Source organism: Rousettus aegyptiacus, unplaced genomic scaffold, assembly GCF_014176215.1.
Source record: "Rousettus aegyptiacus isolate mRouAeg1 unplaced genomic scaffold, mRouAeg1.p scaffold_m13_p_4, whole genome shotgun sequence".
NCBI classification, from domain to species: Eukaryota; Metazoa; Chordata; class Mammalia; order Chiroptera; family Pteropodidae; genus Rousettus; species Rousettus aegyptiacus.
In genome coordinates, this window is record NW_023416307.1 from 25,138,490 (window position 1) to 25,147,700 (window position 9,211).

The 9,211-nt window shown below is 34.6% G+C and overlaps 1 pseudogene; it reads right to left on the bottom strand.

Annotated features, from left to right (window-relative positions):
• Positions 1 to 8,139: 8,139 nt before the first annotated feature.
• LOC107497064 lies at positions 8,140 to 8,842 on the bottom strand (annotated as a pseudogene).
• Positions 8,843 to 9,211: the final 369 nt, after the last annotated feature.

A 9,211-nucleotide genomic window follows, 5' to 3' on the forward strand; every position in this document is an offset into this window, starting at 1 on the left:
AGGGCCAATGCGTTTGTGGCCTTATTTAATTTGCTTAAGGACATTAAATATCCCTATTGTATTAGCAAAACCATACATAACATGAAGATGGGTACAAATGGATTTGTGTGTGTGTGTGTGTGTGCGTGCATGTGTTATTAGTTTCAAGTATACAGTACATTGGTTAGGCATAACAGTGTGTACACATCCCCTGGAGGTATGCAAAATGAAAATAATTTTAAAATTTTAATTTCTACATATAAAAATGTTTATCAATTTATCTCTCCAATTCCATTCTTCTCTCTCCAAATGAATTTAGTGTTTGTGTTTATCATGATGACTTTTTGTTTTAATTTTCATATGTATGTAAATTAATAATATGATCTTGCAATATTTAAAATTTAACAATTATATTAATATGTATTTCCTAAAATCTGTGTGTTTAATATGTCGATGAAATTTTTGTATGTTGATATATATGTAACCTTGGTTCATTCACTTTAAGTGTATAATATCTTGTTTTCTGAATACAACATCATTCCGTTGATGAACCTTTAAATCATTTTAATTTTTCACTACTACACATCGTCACTATGAATATCGTTATGAAGTCTTTGCCCACCTCTCTACAAGAATTTTTCTATGTAATTTATCTAGAAGTGGAATTTATAAGTCATAGACTATAAGTAATTTCTGCTTTACTAAATAATGTCTCTATCATCTCCAAAGTGATTTTTACATTGCATATACAGTACTATCAGTAGGGTATGAGGGTTGTAGTTCTTTTCCTCAAAAACTTTAGGAATTGATCCAATTTTAAGTTGTTGCCAATCGAATGGCTCTACAAGGTTATCTCATTGAGGTTTAATTTATATTTGTCTCACTAGTGGTGTGTGGCTTTGACATCATAACATCTTTATTTGTATGTATATGTGCATCGACAAAAAATATGTAATGGCAATGAAGTCAAATTTACTAATCGTTTGTTATGACTCATGCTTTCTATGACAACAAATACATTTATATTCCAAATTCACTAAGGTATTCTATGAGATGCTATACATGATTCTGAAGAAACTTATTATTATTTATATACTTCGTTCCTTTATTTGTTAACTACATGAATTTGTTTTTCAAGTTACTCGTTTAGTAGCAATTCAGTTTTTTATATATATATATAATCAGTTACTCTAGCATCATTTATTAAACACTAGCTTTATTTTTGATACCATCTCTCTCACTTATTAAGTCTCTAGTACACTGTTGAGTGAAGAAAGTGATAGGGAATATTCTTATATATTTCTAATTTTAAAATAAATTAATCTAACATTTCACTAATAAGTATGACATATATAGATTTTTAGTAGATGTTCACTTTTTTATTTAAAGAATTCTTCCCAATTTTTAGTTTAGTAAAAACATTTTTTTAAATCATAAATGGACATTAACTTTCAACAATTATTTTTAATATCATGAGCTGATTATGAGGTTATCTTCCAGTAATCACTTAATATAATCAATTATATTGATTTTCTAAGGTTAAATATCTTTGAAATCTCAAGATAAAAACAACTTAGCTATAACAAATATTTTTAAAACAGTTATTTACCCTAAAGGGAGTCAATTTTACATATTCTTATTTCATAATTATTAATAACATCATATATAACCATAACAGATACTATATATTTGTCTGTCTTCCTTATTATAACTTCTCCCATAAATCATTGATTCTCAACACCAATTAAACATGTAAACCAGAGGGGGCTTTAAAAAATACCAGTGTTCCAATGGTCTGCTGGGAAATATGTAAAAATTGGCTCATGAAAGAGAGAGAGAGGGAGGAGAGAATCCCTGATTTATAGCATCTGTGGATTTCTGTGGTGTAAATACTTTTATCATGGCCAATTTTAATCTACTAAAAGGATATTATTGAACAGAGAATAGGAAATAGATTTGCAGTAGGCAAACATTAAATAGCATTTTATGCAAATTCTGGGGCTCATCTCACACCTCATTTAGAAGTCTAGCGAGTATGGCCCAGCAATCTGTGTATCAACAAGTCTTCTAGGTAATTATCTTACACACTAAAGATTGAGAGTCATAGATCCTATGTAATATCCTGTATGTAGTAGTAGCCTAACATATATTCTCTGAATTTGCTTACATTAATGATTATGTAACCAGTTTCATAGACATTATTTTCTCTACACTATCTATCTTACTCTATCTGATCCTGTTATTTAGATTATAAGAAAAGTGTCTGATTTAAAAAAAAAATAAGGAGATTAAATTTGTGTGGTATGGAAAATGAGACCAAAGTTGTATGCTAGAGTATAAATTAATCAAAGGAGATAGAAAATTTGTACTACGTAATTTAAATTGTAGCTCTGGAAAATCTACATTGTGTGGGGTTAAATACCCTGGCTAAAGGTGAATAGGCATTGCAGAACAAATTCTCCTCAACACTAATCATGAAAAACTGAGCTAAAAAGGAAAAGACAAAGACACAAACAACTGTGATTCTAAGTTTGAGGTAAACTAGGAAGGATTTTATTATTCTATCTGTTAAATCTCTTTTGCGATAATTTGCTAGCATAAATAGTCATAATCAGGCATCGAGAGAAAGACAAAAACAAGTATACCCATTTCCACAGCTGCTGAGAAAGTAAATGTCATTTGATTAATGGTCTCTGCAAATTGATTGGTCAGTAAAATTATCGTTATTGTGAGGAGCACACTAATAGAGCAAAAGAGAGTTAAAGTACCAATCTAATTAGATAGCTTTTCATGTTCTTTCTCACAATGAAGCTGTCTAATCTTTTGCTCCACTGGCCTCCTAAGTTCTATACTCAGATTTAGTAAGCCACATCTTTCCCTAAAATTCACCACCAGATTTATTTAATCTGAAACTTTCTATTTTTCTCATAGAAATGCGTTTATATTCCTGTTTGTCCACTGAGTTTGGAATAGGCATAGAATCTCCCCACAGCCAGGGTAGCTACACGATTCTAAGCTGCCTTTCCCCAAACCCCCACACAGACAAACATGCAACAACTCCGTCACCATCACCATCTTCAGCTCTGCTATGGCTATCGTGCAGCACTAGAATGGTCTCATCTTTTTCTTCTCAGGTTAACTGAGAGTTGAGTTTGGTGGATTACCCTATTTTTATCCTGCCAATGGCGCTAATTGAAATTCATCCCTGGCTAGACATTAGAATCACCTTGTGAACTTGTTTCCAAAACCAAAACCAGTGTCTGGGCCCCACGTGAGTCAAACAAGTCATATCTGAAGGTGAGAACAAGACATTTGTCCTGATTAAATCCCCCTATGTGATGATTGTGATTAGCCAGGCTGGAGAGCCACTAATTTTCTTCAGTTTCCAAGGTGTGACATACCTGAGCAGGAGAAGAGTTTCTGTTCAGTTGGACAGCACAAGTTGGGCACCGGCATTGTCATAGCAAAAGCAAATTGAATCCTCCTGTTTGGGGAATGGCTCTTAAACATTTCTGTTAGTTGAGGTATTGCAATGCCAACTGAAACATTAATTTATAATGTGTAAATACACATTATGAAAGCAATTCACTGCATTATGTCCAAGTCACTAAAAAGTTGGCTTAAGCAGATGATAGATTCCCAGGAAAATATGGACGTCAAATAAAAACGCCAAGAGTAGTTTTACGCCTCTGTTTTTATCCATCGTCTACTACTAATCCTGGTAACAAAACTGGCAAGGGAGGAGAGGGAACAAAGTGTTCCACTCGCATTATTTGTTTTCCAATGGGTATTCATCTCTTTGGAGCATCGTGCACCATCTGAAAACTAGTCTTGGTCCATAAAAAAGCCTAAAAATAGTTCATTTGCCCAAATCTCTAATACAATTTAATGTTTATATAAAAAACTCTGTTCTCTACATAAGACCAAGACACTTAAAATAAAGTGTCAAAATTGCAATAGTCGAAGAAGGATGCAATGCATTTATCCTTCACTTTTCTCAGACTTGGTCCCAGGACAATACACCTCAGGATGAATTTCCTACTGAGGGATGCATAGCAGTAACTCATATTGTTTGGTGGCACATTTAGGCTTAATTTCTCTGCCATGGTGTCCTTGTGTTAAGATAATAATAATGGCATCTAACTCATTGAAAGTGTTGAAAAGATTAAATGAAATGATGAAAACTACTCAATTAGTGGTTATTACTGGTCAGAGAGAATATGGTAATACAGAAATAGTATCAGGAAATAGAGTCATTTAAAAATGAATTAATACTAAGTCACAGAAAGATAGTTTTCTCTGGAATCTTTGATGATATGATTTGATCCAATCTCCTAAATCATCCCCTGCTTGTACAAGAGCACCCCACTATGCACACCACTGCAATAAAGTCGAAACACCAAGTGCTGCCTTTTTACTACATGATTAGTGAGGGCACATGTCAGGTGAATAGTTGAAGAGGTGATAAAATGTCTTTGGAAACCTCTTTGGAGACCTTCCCAAAATGATTCATCCAATAGGCATATCTATTATAATGCACTTAGAGAAAACTCTTTACTCCTCACAGTGTGTTTCACAATTGTAAATTATTAGCTGTTTAATTATTTGTATACTTTAATCTCCTTTACTAGACTCTAAGCTGTCTGAAGACAGAGCTTCTATGTATCTTATTTGTTGCTGTATCTACTGTTGCTGGCACTTAGTAGGAACTTATTAAATGCATTGAATTAATAAACATTCTAAAACTCTCACAACTCTTTTTTTTTGTAGTGAGATTATCATAATAATACTGTTATTTATTTAATTTTCTTTGTCTCCTTATAATGTTTGTCTCCTCTAAACTAAAAATGGCTAGGAAAGGGTTTGCGTGTGTATGTGTGTGTGCATGTGCGTGCATGCGTGTGTGTGTGTGTGGTGGGTTGCCATTTTTGTTTTACTGGCTATTTCAGAAGTCTGTACACATACTGGAGCTATAACTCTCCTAACTGCCTTTTCTAATGCCATCTATAAAAATTCTACCACAAAATGCTCTTATAAAAGTCTATGTTCCTTGAATGAATGTTTTGTATGACTATAGGTAGGAAATATGATCTTCTGGGTTCATTGCTGTCTCCAAAGGATGTGAAGACCTTTACTGCATGGTTGTTTATGTTCCATGGTAAAATTTCCTTTCATTTTTTTCTTTATGTGCCAACTTCCTCCCTAGGTAGACATTAGAAGCTATTTGTTTCCTCACTTGGTGAGTGTTTTGTTCTTTTTGTGTAGGTGATTGTTTGCCAAAAATAAATGTTTGGATCAAAACAACTTAGTGATTATATGTAGACAGGGTACTTTTCTTCTTCTTCTTCTTCTTTTTTTTTTTTTTCTGACCTGCTATCTCATATACATTTAATTATCCCTTATGACTTTTAGCTTATAAGCATTTTAACAAAAATGTAATTTCAGGGATGGTAGGGAGGCTTTATTTCTGTAGGAACACGAATTCTCTTGGCAAACCAGAATATCTAGGATTAAAATACAATAAAGTAACTTTATTAAGTTTTCTTAGTGCCAAGTTTTTGACCACATGAGTATAAGAAACAAAACATTTACCGAAGATGATATTGTTTTGGCAGTCTTTTTAACCGTGAATAATACACATAAAATTGTTATTTTAGTAAAACTGTAAAAGAATAGATTAATATTTACAAAATAGAATTAACCTTACAGATGCCTGAGAAAGATATTTCTAAATTCTTTTTAATTCTTTTTAACTTATTTAATATAGTCTATCAGAATATATTGCCTCTACAAGGTGAATTCTAAAAGATATTACTGTATGATTTTTTTCAAACCTGAAATATTTGAAACTAAAATATCTTTAATATTGAATGTACTAAAACAATATGTCTATTCCGTTTGTCACAGAGTTTCATTATTATTGTACATTTTTCCCCTCAGCATAAAAAGTATCTGCCGAAAGTTTGTCATAGAAGAATGGTACAAAAAAGTCTCTAGGGATTTTTCTAACCAGGTGCCATTTTCTCATCCATTTCTAGAAAAAAAAGTTGTGCAATCTGCTATATTCATATAATTTACACAACACTTAAAAGAAGAAATAGAGTAAGTTGAATGCTGCCATTTGCCTCTTGGGAAATTAGGGCTTTGAACCTCTTGAATATTTTTTGTATTATTTTTTAGTTATCTGTAAAAGGATAAATTTCATGAGTTCCTTGCCTTTCACACCATTTAAATTTTTTTTTTCAATTTCCATGAATTCTTTGATTGCCATTTATGACATTATATTTCTGATAGGAAATTTGGTTTCTTGGGAAACTAGGGACTAGGTTGCCCAAGATAGGGGTAAATTCTATGGTCAAAAGACTTTATTCTTGAAAAATGTCCTATGATATTCATGTATATTTGATGATATATAGGATGATTACTATTTTAGAAGACTGTAAATTATATAATCTAAGTTTCAAATTAATTTCCAGCTATTCATATCTATTAAGCTCCTGCAGAAGTAGTAAGCAAATTTTTTTCCTGAGTTTAGGGATGGGGAGCTCTTCTGAAACTTAGCTAACCCTCACCCTATTTGTTCCTAGAGAAATGAAAAGTTGCTTGTATAACTGATCAGAATAAAGGGCCCAAATTGGGTCACAAATATTGACATGCTTTTTAGTCATAGATATAATGCCATTTTCATTTTGAAAATACAATCTTGCATCCAAGTAAGGCCTTGAATTGTGCGTGTGTGTGTGTGTGTGTGTGTGTGTGTGTGTGGTTGTAGATGGTGGTGGCAATTTTGAGGCAATTTTGGTCATCACATTTTCTTGTCTTCTGAGTATATCTATCAGAAGCAAGGAGGATCTTTAAAATTATTTTTTATAGTTTCTGTAAAAATTTATTGGACCAAAATGTAGAAAGAGTGATACTATTACATATGATACAGTTGCAAGTATCTAAATGAAAAATGTGGCTTTTATTCAGTTGCACAATTTGCTAGTGTAACCCCTGGTTAATGTGATGCATAATAAACAGGATCGAGGGACAGAGGAATCAGATAATCTAGAAGCAGGGTGATTTTTAGTCAGAATTGTTAACTTGAGTTTCCCCACACTGTTGATAAATATGGAATGTTTCAGCTCTGAGATGTTGACTGAGAAAGCAGGAATATAACAACCAAAATGTGCTGCTCTGTCTATAAAAATACTCCATATCCAGTTTAATCAGGAGCTTCCTAGTCTTTTGACTTGGTCCTGAAGAAAGAATTAATGTCCTAGATATGTAAATCTTCAATTTATATTCCCTAAAGTTCAGAGGAAATAGAGTTAGGCTAGTTAGTTTATCTCTGCTGACAGAGAGGCCCCTCTGCCCAATATTTATTAAGAGAAAAATGTTTTTGCTCAGTTATTGATGACAAGCTGTCTTTGATATGGTTCCCTTGAATATGAATAAATTCTACTATATTCATTCCTGCTTAGTGGATGACCTCATATCAGAATAAATATTATGACTATTTTCCAAGCATTCTCATGCTGATAGCTCAATGGGTGTTTGTTCTGCATGGCAGAGTGTGGAAAAGAGCCAGAGTGATTAGGTTAATCTATCTGTGGTTTTTCATTTCCCATAATAGCACACACCCCACCCACCCCTTCTCTGATGGGGAACAATCACCCATTTTAATGCGATGGTCCCTGGCCTCCTGTAATGTGTCTAACGGTGACCCAGAGATTCTGTGCTTCAACCTTTTAATTTGACCAGTGACTAGATATTGGAGTCTATGTTTTGAAAATGTGGGGTTGTCTAATCTCCCAGGAACCAGTGACCTCAGTCTTAAGAGACTATGTTCAACAGGAAACACCCTGCCTACTTTAGGAATAAATGCAATTTAAGGATAAAAATAGAGCTGAAAAAGCTGGTGGCATTTGAAAAAGAAAAGGAGGGGATTAGATTTAACTGGCACACAAAACTTCTCTGATACAAAATATTTGGTCGCATGTTCATAATTTGCTTGACATTTCCAGCACAGTGCAGATGCAGTAACAAAACAAAACAAAACAAAACAAAACAAAACAAAACAAAACAAAACAAAACAAAACTTCTTACAAAAGATGAGAAAGACACGGAGGTCTAGAGCTTCTGTTGGAACAAGACTCTTCTGATTTTCTGTTTTGATTATGTACAATTAAGTTCGTTTAGTATCTGATCCAGTGTCTGATGTAAGCCCACGTTCTCTTCTTTAGCCTGGGTGAATTTTTCTTCCAGGTCATGAATCGTCTTCTCCAGTTTTGGAATTGTTCTCTCTGCAGTTCAGCATGGGTCTCAGCCTCTTTCAGTTTGTCAGATGAAAATTTAATTTCTTCTTCATATTTATCCACCTTTTCAGAATACTTATCACAGGCAGCCTTCAGTGACTTTGAGTTGTTGGTGACATTCTTGAGTTCTTCCAGGTCACCACATTTTATTTCAGACAACTCCACACACTCCTCTGCCCTCTCTCACTTGCCCTCTAGGATGTCCAACTTAAGAGCTACCTCTTTATAGTGCTGTTGGCCTCCCCAGCAAAGTGCTTGGCCTCTGAGCCTGGAGTGCCATCTTCTCATTTTTCATGGCCCAGTTTTCTGTCACTTCCATTCCACTGTTGCTCTCATTGTCAGCCTTTTCTGCTTCTTACAGCTTCTGTAGGGCTGTGGCCAGTCATTCTCGAGCCCTCAATGAGCTGGATGCATCAGCTGAGAGCTGCCACTTCCTGTTTGGCTTTCTCGTACTACTTGTGCTCGTTGTCCAGCTCCTGCTGCAGGCCCTGCGTGTGGTCCAGTGCCTGGATCTTGCATTTCGCCGCCTCCAGGGAGCTGAGGTTGGCCTGGCATGAAGACATGGTTGGGGAAGAGGGTGCATACAGTGGGTGCTGGGCTTGGCTAGGCTAGGCTCTAGTGAGAGCTGCCTTTAGGCTCTGGTTTTGAGGAAGGAAGTGAAATTTATTGGTTTTTAAGTAAAAAAAAAAAAAAAGGAAGGAAGGAAGGAAGGAAAGAAGGAAGGAAAGGAAGGAAAGAAAAAGCATGTATCAACCGACCTTAAACCAAGATTTTCATTGGGAGTCAATGAGAGGAACTTGTTTCTTGGCTGCACATTGTAAGTATGGCTTCCTCGTGACAGAGTGCCAAGGCAGGGTACAAATAGTATGTGGGCTGCCCTAGAAAAGAACCCTTGCTTTTACCTATACTCTGTGTAGTTTGATGATCTTGAA